Below are 17,212 nucleotides of genomic sequence, written 5' to 3' on the forward strand. Positions count from 1 at the left end.
AGTGGTTCTTCTGTGACTCCCACCACCTCTCTAGACCAGATGGCCGGTAGAAGAGACTCGTCTGACCCCATGTGTCAATGATAACGATGTTGAGATGTACCTCTTCCTGCTCTGTTGTGGCTTTGACTGAGCAATACTTTTCACAACTGTGTTGCGGTGATCAACCTGTTGCAAAACCTTGACACTCAAGCCTCCGGGTCTATTTTACATGTGTCTTTCTCATGTTGGTCAAAGGTCAGTAAGACTTTGGTTGTGTTCCTAGCTGCTAGTGGTGTCCTCTCATTCCTTGGTGGGTTGGTGACTTTTCTGTTGCTATGATACAATGCCATGACCAAAGCCACTTCTAGAAGAATTTCTTTAGGCTGATGGTTCAGAGAAGAGTCAAAAATGGCAAGGAAGCCGTGTCAGCAAGGGTCCAGAGCAGGAAGCTGAGAGACCGTCATCCAACGATGACAAACATAAAGCGTAAAGCAGAGAGGGTGAGGGGAAGCAGGACAGGGCTATGAACCCTCGAAGCATACCTCCAGGGACGCGCTTTCTCCAGCAAGGCCACAGCACCTATATCTCCTCAAAACACCACCAACTTGGGACCAAGTGTTCAACAGCTTAAGCTTACAAGGGACATTTCTCATTCGAGTCACCGTGCCCAGAATTCCTCCCTAGAGACGTGGATGAATGCAGTGGGGCTTTAGGTATCAGCCTGGCAAGGCTTTTGCTGCTTACCCGACCTTGCTAACCCTCTGTCTCCACCAGAAATACCGCCGCCAAGCTACTCTCTGTCCAGTTCAAACGAGGTCCTTTCAGGTCCATGGTTAGCACACTTCAGAGGATGTTGACTCCTTAGCACTCTCCTCAGTGTGGCAGATTTCGGTGTCCGCTGCTCTCTCTACCACATCCCCTTCCCGAGTGCTTGGTCCTTGATGTCCTGTCTTGTCAACCTGCATCCACAGGGGTTTCTCCTCCCTTCCACCCTAACCAAAGCAGGGGAGAGCAGAATAACTGGACAGGCCACTGCTGCTCTGTGCTGCTCAGTTGGCATGTATGTGCTTAGGAAACCTCTGTTCTTTACCAGAGCCCCACCAGGCTTCTTTGGTATCTCTTCTGGACTTGACCTCAACTGGGACCCCCATTCTGCCTGGATCTGCATAGGAATTCTGTCAGATTCCAGGAATCCCAGTGAGTTCACTCAGCAGAGAGCCCTCATCCTTGATATTCAATCCGCTCCTTATTCCCCCATCTGTGGTTTCTGATCATCTTGGTTTGCTTCAGCCAGACTTCTATTACGCTGGTTCTCAATAGTCCCTCAACACTGATGTATCTCTTGGTCATTTTCTGTCTCCAGCCCTCTTACTGTATCCGGTTGGCTCAAGTCCAGGCCAGCCTTTCTCTTCTAGTGTGGCAACTGGGACACTTCCTGGAATAGTCCCAAATAAAGTCTCTCTGTTATTTTAGCAAATGCCAAAACAGTTGTTTTTCTTTAATTCAATATTGAGACAATGTTTGGGAGCTGTAGGCTTCAAAGAGGGAAAAGACAGAGTGTAATTTAGGAACTTTGTCAAATGTCTAACTCAGACCTACTGTTCTTTATCAGTACCCAAGGCTTAGTTACAGAAAACAGAATTCACTACAGCTGTTTCAGAGATGAATTCACTGTAGGGAATCGAATGTCTCATGGAATCTTCTCTAAAGCTGAAGAAATTGATTCTCAGATGAAATTCCTCAATAACTGCCCTTGTCTAGGAAGCTCCTGGTGGAGCTGTTCACTCTGGGACTGCATCATACTGGTTCCAATCTGAACATAATATCCTGTCTCTGTCTTCTGAATTCAAGATCCACAGGGAAAGGACAGCAACTGAAGGCCTAAGCCCCCCCAGCAGCAAGGAAGCGTGGGAATTGTAGTTCCAAGTGCCGTTGAGACAGCGAGGTCGGGCGATTGAGTGGACCAATTAACTGAGATAGGTGCACAGCAAGGACATCCTTGCTAGGCGTGGGTGGGTGCTAGCATTCTGCCTGTGAGGAAGCCATGTCAAGGCACAGTCATAAGCAGTCTGGAAACATTTATGAATCCTGTCTGCCCTTGTCTGCCCTTATGAAGCCACCGGTGTGCTAAACAGAACAATCGCCCTCACAGCAAAGAAAGGATTTAGAGTTAAAACTATACTGGCGATTGGCAAGCTTTCCCCATTTCGTTAAACTAGACGCAGAAACCATTTCCACTTCTGCATCTGCTCGGCAGCGCCCCCTGGTGGAAAGTAGCACTCATGTCGCCAACACTCGGTTTTCATCTATTGCTAAAGCATGTTTATATAAATAACTTGAATATTTATTTGATAAAAGCAGAACAAGATCGAAATGCTGCAAAATGCAACCCTGCCTCTTCCCCCTCCCCCCAGCCAGTAAGCAATACAATAACATAAACAAGTCCCCAAACAAAACATCTAACTTTTAAGGCTTCTGAAACTAAAAGGTCCTGATTGGGGACTGGGTCATGTTGGTGACTGCATGCCTCCTACGTCTCCTGAAAATGTTCCTCCTCCCCGCCTTTCTCACCCTCACGATCTAAATATGAGTTTATGGAGGAAGCTGAACTGAGAGGGACTCGGATGTGTAACTGTAAAGAGTCTTAACTGCAGATATCAACAGGCAAGGGACTCTGGTAGAACATGGTTCAGGGAGTGAAAAGAAAACTAGAGGGTAGTTGTCATTCCAACACATCCCTCTGCCCTGCTTGCCTACACGAGAGGTCTAGAGAGAGGTTCAAGTCTGTATTCTTGGCCAGAGTGACAGTCTTAGGGTTAGGAATCTTCGAGTCTGTCCCTTGCCAGAGGCATTCAGCATGATCTATTGTAGCAGAGGTAGTGTAGCTGCAAGAGAATCCCCAAAACATGAGGCTGGATCTGGGGCAGAGACTGAAGGCTTGCATCTCATTAGCGGGCAGGGAGTTAAAGGCTGAAGTACACTGGGAGTGGGGGCAAGCAGGAAGAGGGGAGAGAGAGAGAAAAAAAACCTGGAAGCCTCCAGAAGAACTTGGAAGAGAAACAGCTTCTCTTTTGTTGACAGTGTGCTAGTTAGGCAACTAATTAACCCAGGGAGTTGCAGAACTGCTCCAACCAAGGCCAAGAGCGCTGGCCTGGTTAATTTTTATTGCCAGCCTGTAACACCTAGAATCACCTTCGAAGAGGGAACTTCAACTGAAGAACTGAGATTGACCGGCAGTCCTGTTTGTAAGGAATTGTCTTGATTAGATCCAATCAAAGGGGAGATCCAAGGCCCCTTTGTGGCTGGCATCATTCATGGGCAAGCGGGCCTGGGCTGAATAAAAATTAGCAGAGAGAGACTGAGGGAGGGAGGGAGGAAGGGAGAGAAGAGGGGAGAAGAGGGGAAGGGACGGAGGGAGACAGAGGCAGAGGCAGAGAGCAGTGAGCAGTGTTCCTCTATGATTTTGATTCGGTTCCTGCTCTGACCTCTCTCAAGGAAGAACCGAAACACAGAAGTGTAAGCTGAAAATAAACCCATTCCTTCTTAAATTGGTCTTTTTCAGGGTGTAAACACAGCAGCAGGAAACAACTGTGTCCATTAACACTGCCAAGAGGGTCTGGAATCTCATAGGCCAGCCTCCAGTCGCGCTTCTGAGGGATTGTATGAACTAACTGGCTGATCAGAATTTCAGACCGGTCAGGAAGTGGTGGCGCACACCTTTGATCCCAGCAGTTGGGAGGCAGAAGCAGGTGGTTCACTGTGAGTACCTCATAGTCAGCCTGGTCTACAGAGTGAGTTCCAGGACAGTCAGGGCTACACAGAAAAATCCTGTCTTGAAAAGCAAACAAATAAACACAAAAAATATTTCAGGATTGTGGCAAGACAGGGATATTGCAGGTCCAAAAGCTAATCACCGTATCTTGGGCTAGTTCCAGCTGTCCAGACTGGCCATTTGCTAGCAACCTCTGTGTCAGAATTAACATCCTATGACTAACACACAAAACCTGTTGGCAATCTATTGGCTTAGCAGTTCACTGGCCTCCACCAACCCAAAATCTCAGACAGCATCTTGGGCCTATAGAAAAGCTCCCCCATCCTGCTGTGCCTGCCTTTCTGACACCACTTTCCTAAATTTGTGGCTTTCTTGGTCTCTAAAACTATCAAACTTCTCAAAACTGCTTCTACGCTGGGACATGGAATTTGGAGTCATCTTAATTTGGACCATGGTCACTCAAAATAGCTCCACAATAACCATTTCTTACTCACTTTAAGATGAGAGGCTTTGGTTTTGTGTCAACAGTTGGTCTGACTGGGTTAGACTCTGACAGCACCTGGGGGAGTATCTTGGCTAACAGACTTGGTGCGCTAAGGCCCCCTGGAGAGTCTCCTTAGCTTAGGTCCTGGGCTGCATAAACAATAGAAAGACAGCCGAGCTGAAGCATCCATTGCTCTCTTCTTCCCAGGGATGTAATGTGACCCGATGCTTCACGTGCCTGCTGCCTTGACTTTGAGTGGAAAATGAGGACATGGCTGCCCCTAGGTATGGCTGAGGGGCTTTGATTGTAGATATGAGAGAGAGAATAGTCAGGCTTCTGGAAGGGTCCAGCAGACTGGGCCATGAGAGGGGTTGGGAGAGGAGGGAGATCAAGAGAGGAAAGGAGAGGGGGCAGGGCTAGTGGACCAAGAGAGGTTCAGGAGCAGAGCCAGCCAGAAGCCAAGGGGCTAAAAGAGCGCATTGCCAACAATGGCTGAGTTATATATAGGGATCAGAAGCTGGGGGAAGGGAAGTTTAGGGTAGGTGGTGGGGTGGGAAGTGCTGGGCAGAGCCACAGGCACTGAGGGAGACTTGTTCTGGGTTTCTTTGAGGCCTAACAGATGTCCCCACAGTGATGGACTGTACTGTCCAAGTGTGAGACAAATGTCCCCTTACCTGCTTTCATCAGGGTATATATCACAGTGGCAGGAAAGACAGTCAGACAGACAGACATACTAAAGGGCATGTGCCAAATGCCATTGGGCAATGAAGAGGCACATCTTGAATGTCTGTGACTTTTCACTGTATCATGGGGCTGGAGGAGGCTGGGGCTAGAGGGTACCACCTGACAGCAAGTATTAGATGCATCTTGTGGGAACAAACCACACAGACGTCCCCAGCTGAAGTCCCAGGGTGTGAAGCAGGCAGCGTTCACAATGACAAGTCACTACTTCCTGTTCCCACCAAGATGCCTCGAGGAGAGCAAGAAACCACATTCCTAGCATTGGTCAAGGCATCTTTTTTTGGAAGGGAGACAGAGCCAGGCCAGCAAGCGCTTCAGGTGTGGAAGCTCAGTTGACGTCACCCTGCCAGGCTCACTTTGGCGACTGTGAAAACAATACCACGTTTGAATCCTGGCACGGGTCTAACATAAAAGCACCAGCAGGAGTGAGGAAGAGACAGCTTGGGGTTCTATGTTGTGCCTTCATTTTAAATATCACCAAAGTCAGGAGATAATGGACATATTCACGCCCAAATTTCACTTTCAGATTCTTTTCTTTAAAGAAAAAAACTGTATGTGTAGTGTGTGCATGTATGTGCATAGGTGTGCAGACACATATATGTGCACGCAGGTGGAGGCCAGAGGTCAATGTTGGGTCAATTGTTCTCCATCTTAGTTTTGGTTTGTTTCTGACAGGGTGGTCTCAATGTCTCTAGGTATCTGAGGATGACTTTTTGACTCCTGATTACCTTGCTCTACTTCCTAAATTTTAGGATTACAGGTGTGAGCCATCACCCATGTTCCCTTCACCCCCATTCCCCCACTTTGTTTTTGAGACAGGGACCCACTGAATGTGGAACTCATCGGTTGGCTTGATTGGCCAGTTTATAATCCCCCAGGATCCTCCTGTTTCTGCCTCCTCAGTGCTGGCTTTATAAGGTCCATGCTAGCCAGATGGTAGTGGCACACACCTTTAATCCCAGCACTCAGGAGGCAGAGGCAGGTGGATCTCTGTGAGTTCGAGGCCAGCCTGGTCTATAAGAGCTAGTTCCAGGACAGCCAGGGCTGTTACACAGAGAAAACCCTGTTTTGAAAAACAAAGCAAACAACAACAACAAAATAAGATGTACGCTGTCACGCCTGCCCTTTTGCAGGGTCCTTGGAGGGAACACAGACCCTTGCTCACATGCAGTAGTCTCTGGGCCTTCCATCTCCCCAGCCAGACTCTTCTCCACCCCCACCTCCCATCATTCTGTGTGTTCTCTGCCCCCACTGCTCCCACCTCTCCTCCCATCCAGACACTTCTCTTGCTCCCTGTCCCCCTCAGCATTTCCTAGAATTTTATAGAGATGTAATCACACAACCTGTCTTCCTTTGGGGTCTGGCTCTTCCACTGGGCATCCTTGGGATCTAGCCACACTGTACCCTGTTTCAGCAGTATGCTCTGGTTTATTGCTGAGTAGTATTTCAGCTGATTCAGACTGACGAATCAGCCATTTGTCTCATTTCCAAGGCTGCTGATATCCCAGGGGTGCTGTGGAATAATCCCATACACTGTGAAAATGATTGGCTGGTAGCCAGGCAGGAAGTATAGGTGGGACAACCAAACTGAGAATGCTGGGGAAGAAGGGCGGAGTCAGTGGCATCACCAGGAGACACAGAGGGAGCAAGACATGCTGGAGGACAGGTAAAGCCACGAGTCACCTGGCAATACATAGGTTAATAGAAATGGGTTAACTTAAGTTGTAAGAGCTAGTTAGTAATAAGCCTGGGCTATTAGCTGAGTATTTATATTTAATATTGTCTCTGCATGGTTATTTGGGAAATGGCTGTTGGGACAGGAGAACTCCACTTCCACATGGGTTTGGCAGATGTGGGTGGCGTCTGGGTAAGATGCCGAGGAGACACTTTCCACAGACCCAGATCACTTCACGAGTGCTGCTGTTTTCAGTGAGATGTTCCGTTATAGTTACTATCTACCAGCAGGGTCTCCATGTAGAGTGTCTTCCCTATCCACAGAGGAAGCAGCCCAAGACTGCAGTGGGTGCTAGAAACTGCTGATACATAGGTCCCTGGACCCTATCTGTACTGCTTTTTAATGTGAATTTTACCTATGAATATATATATATATACATACGTATGTATATATACACACATAAATACATATACATATATGCGTGCACACATATACATATATATGTATATATATGCGTAATGTACTAACATATGAAAAATTTTGATCTATAAATTATAGTAAAAATGACAATAACAAGGATAAACTAGAATGATCAGAATGATACCTTATAATAAAAGTTATCTAAAATGCCTAAGTTGTTTATTTCTGGAATATTCTAGTTTGTATTTTCAGGTGCCAGTTGATCATGAGAAACCAAAACCACTGGAAGTGAAATTGTGGCTAAGAAGGGACTGCTATACAGCTCAGCCCCTGAGTCAGTGGAACTGTGTCTTACAGCTTCCCATTCCTCCTGGCACTGCACGCTTGAGTTCTCGTTAGACCCCTGGCCTCCATGTGCTACGTCCTCTACCATCTTCTCATTCTTTCCCATACTCCCTTGAGTCCACGTCTCCAGCGTCCAGGCAAACTGAGCTGCTCACCGTTCATGCTAGCACAATGCCTGGAACGGGCCCCCTTTGTCCTGCGCATGCTCAGACCACACTACCTGCCTGGCCCCCATCTCTTCCTTCAGGCTTCTTGGCAGTCTCATTCTCAGCTCTTACATCAGTAGGACAGTGATCGCGAGGCAGATCTGAGATGAGACAAAGAGACTGACAACATCGGATTGACAACCTCAATACAGACCTGCCAGACGTAAGAATTAATGTATGCCAGAGGAGGCACCGCGGACCGGGGAAGAGAAGGCTTGCCAATAAATGGCATAGCAACAATTGATGAGCTCCTTGGAAAAAAATCAATTTAGATAATTATCTCAGCCTCCTCCAAAATTAATTCCAGATTTATTGATGAGGTAAGTTAAAAAAAAAAAAAAAAAAGACCCAGTAGGAATGACGAACAAACATTTATCAAGTCAGTGGGAGAAGGAGGGCTGTCTCCTTAGCTTGGATTTTCATAATATTCAAAATGGGGGAAAGAAATCAATAGTTAAAAAAAAAAACCTGTGCAACTGCTGCATGTTAGAAAAGCAACCAAAATAAAAACGAACTCTCTGGGCAAAAAAAAAAAAAAAAAAAAAAAAAAAGGCCAAATAGGGTCACTAAAGGCATGATGCTTCCTCATGCTATCTAACTCCCCCCCATTTCCCTACCCCCCATCCTGCCACCCCCCCCCACCCCGCTTCCCACAGGAGGGAGTCCTGGGGCTATGAGAAGCCAGCGGTTTAATAGCCTTGTAATATTATTAACAGGAGCAGTCCCACAGCCCCTGGACTGCAAGGTAGGTAAGGCCAGTCTCATTTGACAGTTGAGGAAACTGAGGCTCAGGTGTGGTCAGGCAGCATGAGAGTCAGGATTTGACTACCCTAGGCCATCTACTTCCCACCCAACCAAGCTTCCCCTCGGAATGGTTCCTTGGCAAACAAATAGGCAGCTACGGGTTGAGGCGATAACTCGGTGGGTAAAGCACTTGTGTTGCAGGTATTAGGACCTGAATCCACGAAAAAGACAGGTGTGATGACCTGTTCTTATAAATTCAGTGCTGGGAAGGAACAGGCGCCGGTCCCTGGGGATCGCTGGCCAGCCAGCAGAACCTGAGCTCCAGGCCACTAGAGACCCTGTTCCAAAAATCAAGGTGGATGGATGGCTCCGGGGGAAACATGTCTGAGATTCATCTTCAGCTTTCATGAGCACATGTGTGCTAACACCCAGACAGACACATAGACACACACAGACACTCACAGATAGACACTCACAGATAGACTCACAGATAGACAGACACACAGAGATAGACATACATGCACCTACACACAAGCACGCGCACGCACGCACGCGCACACACACACACACACACACACACACACATCATACTATACTTCCTCCCCCAACGTATACAACAGGCAGGTTTTGCCTCTGCAGCCTGAACCCCAAAGGACCCCCATTTTGAAGAAATATGCGTAACGAGGTACAAGAAAACAGTGAGGAGCTGGAAGTAGGGAGAAGAATCGACTCAATGGACGGACGGAGTGCTGGACAAAGAGACAAAACGCTGGCCCTGGAAAAGGCGTGTGTGGGTAAGGTTTTCCTTAGGAGCTCCCTAGGTGACCGTCCTCAGCTCCCGTCAGGTAATCCAGCCTCCAAATGGATCACTACCAAGGCGTTAGACATTTGAGTATCCAGGAGCCAGGTTCGTCCCTGCAGTAGGTTAGGCTGCCTGTCCCCTGGAATCTTTGGTCCCTCCCAATCTTGCCCCTTATGGTTGGTGATTACTGTCTAAACACAGTGATAATTTATGTTAATATAATCCATTTTAAAGTGTGATGGAGTGGAGGGAGGCCTTGGTTCAGCACTCTAATCAGGAGGAATCCACGCTCTGGGGTGATTACGAGCATCTGAAGTGCCCTAATCAAGAATACACTCCAGAAACATAATTTGAATATTGCTTTTGAAATCTAGCAACTGATTCATTAACTAAGCAAGGAATGACTGGGGAGGGGAGGGGAAATGGAGGCTGGAACCTGGCCGGCTGGAAAGGCCGCCTGTGGGAACAGCCAGCTCAGCCTTTGGAAATGCACGTGGCTTCTAGACATTCGCTTGACCCTGTCTTTTCCCATTTCCTAGAGCCGTCAGTGGCCTGACCCTGAGTCAGAATACTGTCCCCTTGGGGAGTGCTCCTCAGACTGTTGGAATGCCTGAGATAGGGGTCCTTCCCTGAATTCCAAAGAGTTGATTGTACCATGTTCAAAACTCTTTGTTAGCAAACTGTGGCACATTTGATAGAATATGCGGTCTTGGCCTCCCTTCTGAGAGCTGGTAGCAAGGCTGTGGAGGAAGAATGTGTGTAGATGCCACTGGCTCTCATGCCAGAGGCCGCCATCAGTCACAACGACAAAACAAGCAAAAAATTGCATTGCTAAGCCCACTGCATTACTTGCTGGCATGGAGGAGGGGGCAGCACGTAGCCCCTTTAGTCTAAGAGCACATTGCCACAGGTCCAAGAGCTTTTCCTATCTATGTGCGTGGAGCAGAGGCAGGGCTGTTAACACCAGAGAAGCTGAGTGGGAGGGTTCCATTCTGCCCTCAATCCCTCACTCCTGCTCAGAGTAGGCTGATTGACGGGTACGGCAAATGGACCTCAGTGAGGTGCCTTCCAATTAGCAGCAAGGGCTGGCTGTGGCTGCCAGGCCAGCTCTGCTAATGCCCCTGGGGCTGCCACTCTGCAGAGCAGGCAGGCCCATTAGGGCTGTGAGCGCTGGAATGGAAGTGGAGGAGTGGGGGCACCAAGTGGGGGCAGGGGCTGGGAAGAGGCACCTGTTGTCTTTATGAGGCGAGGGCTTCTGCAAAGGAAAATGTCACCAATTTGCAGACAATGAGACTCCAGCCTCCAGTCCTAGTTGCCGGCCATTTTCAATGTCACTGCCAGCTTGACCTACTGTTATGAAAATTGCTCCAATTATACATATACACATTTGCATGTAAAATGACAGCCAAGTGCTCATCTAAGAGGCAATTTCTGCAGATGAAGCTGGGAGTTACTAAATAGGGTGTTTTGTCCTTTGTTGGGATTATTTGTGACCCAGCGAGATGGCAGCCATCCTCAAGCATTGCCTTGTGGCCTGTTGTAAATTACTTGTCCCCCAAATGCTTCCTATAGCTCACAGACGAGCCCCCCTTAACGTAAATGGGCTTCAATCACCAGTTTCAACAATTCTCCTGTCTCCAAGTAATAAAACATCTGGGAAATTGGGCTAAATGGATAAAACAGCTCTCTGTAATAAGAATCTGGCATCCATACAACTCTGTAGAGTGCACTTTTTTAATGACCAGATGTGGTACTTCTGTGTTATGAGAAGCAGAGGCATGTGTAGCCATCCTTTTTATTACCTTTAAGATACAAGGTCTCTTGATAGCTCTCAGGAGAGATGGTCTCCCATTGACTGAGAATTGTTGATGTGGAGGTTTACAAACTTGAAAAGTAAGCGAACCCCTCGGAAAATTGCAGATATAATTTAAACAGTCGTTAAGTTGGACACTCGAAGGAAACCGGCTTCAGAAAAAGAATTCGGTCCATAAATTTTCCCTGCTCCCCTGGTGAGCGCGTCCCACAGAGCCTTTGATCACACAGTCGTTTACATGCTGCTCTGTCTTCTATGACATTTACAGCTTTATGAAGAAATGATTTCATCAAACTTGCTATTCACTTCTTCCCAATTTCTCATTAAGAGAGCTTAGCTGGTACCCCACCTGTGTAGACCCCGTTTTTATAGTCCTTTTTGGGTTCCAAGAAGATGTTTTTAACATACATATATGTGTGTATGCGTGTGTGTGAGAGATGGGAGATACCTAGAACACTATTATTGGGCTTTATATTTTGCAAATCTATATATATATTAGTACATATGTATATCCATATAGAAAGTATATACATACAAAATTTTTATTTTCATGTGTGTGTACAAGAGATAGAGAGAGACACAGAGAGACAGAGAGAGAGAGAGAGAGAGAGAAGAGGGGGTGGAGAAAACATATATTTAAAAAGTTTGGGAGCATAGCAAAGTAAATTTGCAAACTTCCATAAGCTGGGCATGACGGAAGATGCTGACCTGGACTACATATGGTGACCTTATCTCAAAATAAATAAATAAGGCGGCTGGAGTGATGGTCGGTGGTTAAGAGCACTTAATGTTCCTGCAGAAGACCTGAGTTAGACTCCTAGCACCCACATGGCAACCAACAACCCCCTCTAATTCCAGTTCCAGGGAACCTGACGCCCTCTTTTGATGTCGTTGGGTTCACAGAGGAATACAGTACACATACAAACACTCAAGCACACACACACAAAATAAAATTAATAAGTAAACACATATTTCTCTATCCAACTTTAGGCACTCTTTGCAAATGTGTTCTCCCCTTTATAAAGCCACAACCACCTTCTCTCCAGCTAGAGTCATACCGCGCGCCCTCACGGTTAGATCCCACGAACATCTCCTTTCTGTGAAACAGTCCTTTAAGGTATGAGTCTGGATGGGTTCATACGTATCGATCCCTTTTTCAGTTTGGGATATTTTTACATTTTAGAAGTTTGCAGTACTCCGTTCTGTGTGAGCAGCTTTTGGCTGGTCTCTTACTCTTTCCTCAGGTCAGGCCACTGGATCAAAGGCCATGACTCCGACTGTGGGGAGCCTATCTTCGGGCACACTCTTCAGAGTGCAATGATGCTGTGTCCCATCCTCCCGCTGCGGTCAGAGTGCGAGACCTTCAGAGTGTGAGACCGCATTCTCCCGTAGGCCCTCCAGATTCTCCAGTCAGTATGAATGCCCTAGGACGATGCTGAGATTTCGCTTGATAAATCACTTTGCTTTCCTGGCTTGCTATTTGCCTTTGAACATGCATGATGAGCTGGAACATTTTATTTTTGGCCAAAGTTCCTTTTCTTCCTCTTGTCTTTCCTTCCCTGCTCGACCCTTTCCACATGTGGGTCGCAGGAATTGAACTAGTGTTGCCAGGCTTGGTGACAGCCCCTTAGCCCCCTAAGTTGTCTTGTGAGTCTTCTTGCTTTTAAGGTTCCCCAATTTGAGACCCCATCATTGATTTTTCTCAGCCCCCCTCCCCCAATTTATCTTTGTATTTCTCACAAATCTTTGCAGAACTGATTTTGGCTCCTTACAGGCATCAGAAGAATCTAATTTATGATTTTCCAAATGATTAGCAAATTATTTCAGCATCATTTATTCAATATTCCGTCTTTAAATAACCCATCTTTTAAAAAGAAAAAACAGAATGTCACTATTTCTCTACCTAGGTCTGCTTTGTACATGCTTGTTCTCATAGCTAATTTACAGATGGCATGCCACCATTTCTTAGTCAGCTTCTTGTGTCCCCAAACTGAACTTTATTGATTTTCACAGCTCTGCCTAACTTTGAAACCCTTGGGCCCCACTCGCCACCATTCCCTGTAAAAATAAGTTCACTAATTCGTCTAGCTTTTGCCTCGGGCTGGCTTACTTGTTCAGCTGCAAATCTCCAGTTCACTCTCGCTTGATCCAGAAAGTGCCCCCCTCCCTCCCAAATCCTGCCAGCTCAGAAAATCTCTAACAAAGAAAAGGCTACAAAAGCTCAGTTCCGTGTTCCTGGCGAGTGCAGTGGCTCCTCCCCTGAAGTAGCCAGCAGCCAAGACCCTGCCTAAAAGCCTACCATACTTGAACACAAACCCAGCTTGCGGAGGACACTCATCACCCCCTCAACTGCAGGGTATTTAAGCTCCCTGCTTTAGTTCTATCACGTGACTTCTCCACCTAGATCTCTGGGGGCTGGAGAACTCTCCAGGGAATTGCTTTGCTCGAAATAAAACCTTTTTTTTTTTTACTTTTTACTTTGATCTGCTTTGTGTTGTCAGCGGAGACAAGCCCCGCCCACTCCCTCTGGCCCACCGGCAAGGCTTGCAGATCATCCTGGTATTGCGGTCCCAGTATCACCCCCTTGAACCCCTAGACAGACAAGATATGTCAGTTTAATAGATTCTTTCACAAAGCTATAGCCAACTTTTTAGCTAGGACCCAAAGATACGAGTCTATACCTTCTGTTACAGGTGCCCGTTGTCTTTTTCCTACAATATGGGGTTTTTTTTTTTCTCTTCTTCTTAAGTAAATAAATTTTAACTTCTGTTCCTAGTTTAAACTTATCTCAATACACTTGGCTGGCAAACGCATCTAAGCATCAGTTGCTGACTTCAACCTGCTCTGAATGGTGGCAAGCCCTGGACTTCATGAAAGCTGAGGTGGACCAGTCCAGCTGATACGAACACCCCCTGTTCCTTCAACAAAGTTTGATGAGTGCCCTATTGCCTAAATGCACCCCCCACCTTTGGCTAGCCTTTCAACCTATTTGGGCCTGGATAACAATGCCCCATGTCAGCTTGAAGCAGTTGCAGAAAGAAACACATCACCCCATTCCCCCCTCCCTTGCCCAAAGCAGGTTGAAAGACTGAGACAAAGGAAAACTCCCTGGCATGTGGAACAAGATAGCTACCTAGCTGAGATCACCCGACCCCCACCCAAGAACAGACCATTCAAAGGAAATTCCTGGCATTCCAAGCACTGTAGATAGAAACACCTGCCAGCCGCCTTCCTTCCTTTTTTCTTCCTCCCTCCCTCCCTTCCTTCCTTCCTTCTTTACTTTCTCTCTTTTTTCCTTTGGTTTTTCAAGATGGTTTCTCTGTAGCCCTGGCTGGTCTGGAACTAGCTATGTAGACTAGGCTGGCCTCGACCTCACAGAGATTCACTTGCCTCTGCCTCCCGAGTGCTGGGACTAAAGGAGTGAGCCACCACTGTTCAGCTCATTGGGTTTTCTTTAAATAGAACTATATTTCAAACACTATGGTGTTCAAAAGAAAAGAAAATCCTTCCTTGGTCTCTTTGTCTACAGAACTAATTCCAGGACAATGAGGGCTACACAGAGAAATCCTGTCTCAAAACAAAAATAAAACAAACAAACAAAAACCCCAGAAAACCAAACCAACCAACCAACCAACCAACCAACCAACCAACCAACCAACCAACCAACAGAACAAACAAAATCTTCTTTTAAGGGGGCTAGCAGATGGTTCAGTTGTTAAGGATGTCTGTCACCAAGGCTGACTACTTGCGTTTCATTCTCCAGAATCTATATGGTAGTAGGAAAGAACCCATTCCTGTAAATGTTCTCTGACCTGCACATGAGCTATAGCGTTTGTTCCTGCTGTTGCCCAAGCATACGTGAGTGCACACACACGCTAAATACCCTTTTAGAGCCAGGATCTCACTCACTGTGTAGCTCTAACTGGGCTGGAGCTCATAGCCTCCTGCTTCTACCTTCCAAGTGCTGAGATTAAAGTGGTGCCACCAAACCCAGCTAAATAAAAATTTTAAGTATAAAAAAATACATATTTGAAATTGGCACCTAGATGAGGTACAGTGTGATCTTTCAAGTCGTTGCAATATCCATTTCCTCAAGCATCATTTTATTTTATTTAAACATTCAGAATTCTGTCTTTCAGCTTCCCTCCTTGGTTGTGCTGGGCATTGAACATGGAACTTGGCACATTCTAGGCAAGCCTTCTACCAGAGTTGCACCCAGGCTTCCTCCTGCCCTCCCTTACTTCCTTTCTTCCTGCTAAGGCTGGAACCCAAGGTTTTGTGAACACTAGGCAGGCATTCCTCTGTGAACTACACACATCTTTAGCCTTTGGCTTTTTCTCTCCCCTTAGACAAGATTGGTTTCCTGCCTATAGTCCAGGCTACCCTCAAACTCCTAATTCCCCTGCTGCCTCCCAGTGGTGAGATTATAGCATGTGCCTCCTCATATTCTACCCTGTTCCTGAATTTCTTTTAACTTCTAAGCATCTCTTTTAATTTTTTCCCCCATTCTCATTTTCACGAAGGAGATAACTCCTAGGGGCAGGGGCCAAAGTTTGTGAGTTTCAGGTTGTATTCGGTTTCCAGCCTGGTACAAAGATGCAATCCATACTCAGCTGTGAAGACAGCTGGCTTCTGCTGCAGTTCTGGGTTTGTCATCCTGGGAGCCAGGGCAGCGACATCTCAGGGATGGCCAATAATGCCAACACTGAACAGTGGCTGAGTCTTCTTGCTTTCAGGGAGGGTAGAGGCCATGCAGGTGTGATTTCTTGCAGGTGCTCCCCCTCTAGGAAGGGATGCTTGCTGTGCCTGTCCGCTTCCCCATGCCCCCACTGACCTCCTCTCACTTTTGTGCCTTGTTCCACTGACCTTCGCTAGTCTATGACTTATCTTTCTTAGTACAGTTGTAACACAGCTGTAACTGTTTCGTTCACTTACTCATGACTGGAGCCTCTTTGGTAGGATCCCAGAGTTCCAAGATAATTTTTAAAAATCCTTCTGGGGCTGGAGAGATGACTCAGAGGTTAGGAGCACTGGCTGCTCTTCTAGAGGTCCTGAGTTCAATTCCCAGCAACCACGTGGTGGCTCACGGCCATCTATAATGAGATCTGGTGCCCTCTTCTGACATGCAAACATACATGGAAGGAATGTTGTATACATAATAAATAAATCTTTAAAGATAAAAATAAAAAATAAAAATCCTTCTGAGGGGGCTAGAGAGAGATGGCTCAGTGGTTAAGAGCATTGGCAGCTCTTCTGGAGGTCCTGAGTTCAATTCCTAGCCACCACATGGAGGCTCTCAACCGTCTATAGTGGGATCGGATGCCCTCTTCTGGCAGGCAGGTGTACGTGCAGGTAGAGCACTCATACATAAAACGAGTAATTCTTAAAAAGAAGATCCTTTAAAAAAATAAAAGTTCTTCTGAGATCTCTTTAATGATGTTTGCCAGTTCTCAGAGCAAACGCCTTTTGCACAATTATTCAGAATGGAAAGGCATTTTCTTGGACTCTTAAGTTCTGTCTCAGGGTCATGGTCAGCTGCTGCTGAGAAGCACAAACTCAGTCAAGGGCAGCTTAAGTAAACAAATGTGTTTTTTTTATCCCCCCCCCCCCCCCCCCGCCACTCCTCCGAAGTGGAGGTAGACAGCTACTGGCTTGACTGAGTTGAGTTGCTTACTGACTTCATGGCTAGGGGCTCTGTGATCTTCTTGTCTCCTTCTTTCGAGCTGCGCTGTGTGCACCTGTGGTGGACAGGACAGCGATGGGTGACATCAGCCTCATGGTGTCCCCTGAACATCCGGCCGGCTTCCTTTCGCTTCATTCCCAAGATCCCACTGGCTCCACTGCTCCTCTTAGCTAGAGGGGAAAGGCAGAAAATCGACTACATTGTAACAGCTCACTACCAGGGCTTTAGAAAACCAATCACAAATCATTACTTGGGGCCGGATGAACTGTTTGTGAACCATCAAGAGGCAATTCTCGGAGAGAAAGGCTGTTGACCCGATGGCAGGGCCTCACTTTTGAAAAAGCACCTCTGTTTCTCCTTTACTAAGATTAAGATTCCTTCCCTTTACTTCTTGCCGAGTAAATGGTATTTCATTTTTCCCTTGGGCTCTTGCTGTCTCTGGCCCATGTGTCTCTGGTGTGTGAGGGTGGTCCTCACACCCCCATCCCCCACAGTAGAAAAGAACAGCATTAAATGGCTGTGTCTTCAGAAATAGGATATCGAATTCC

At 46.8% G+C, this 17,212-nt stretch overlaps 1 long non-coding RNA gene across 1 annotated transcript; it reads left to right on the plus strand.

The window, feature by feature from the left end:
* Positions 1-3,114: 3,114 nt before the first annotated feature.
* LOC125405161 (uncharacterized) lies at positions 3,115-7,127 on the plus strand. The gene is made up of 3 exons (XR_014997211.2): positions 3,115-3,224; positions 3,542-3,738; positions 4,443-7,127. It is a non-coding gene; the product is annotated as an uncharacterized LOC125405161 (long non-coding RNA).
* Positions 7,128-17,212: the final 10,085 nt, after the last annotated feature.

This window comes from Myodes glareolus, chromosome 15, assembly GCF_982192425.1.
Source record: "Myodes glareolus chromosome 15, mMyoGla1.1, whole genome shotgun sequence".
Lineage (NCBI taxonomy): Eukaryota > Metazoa > Chordata > Mammalia > Rodentia > Cricetidae > Myodes > Myodes glareolus.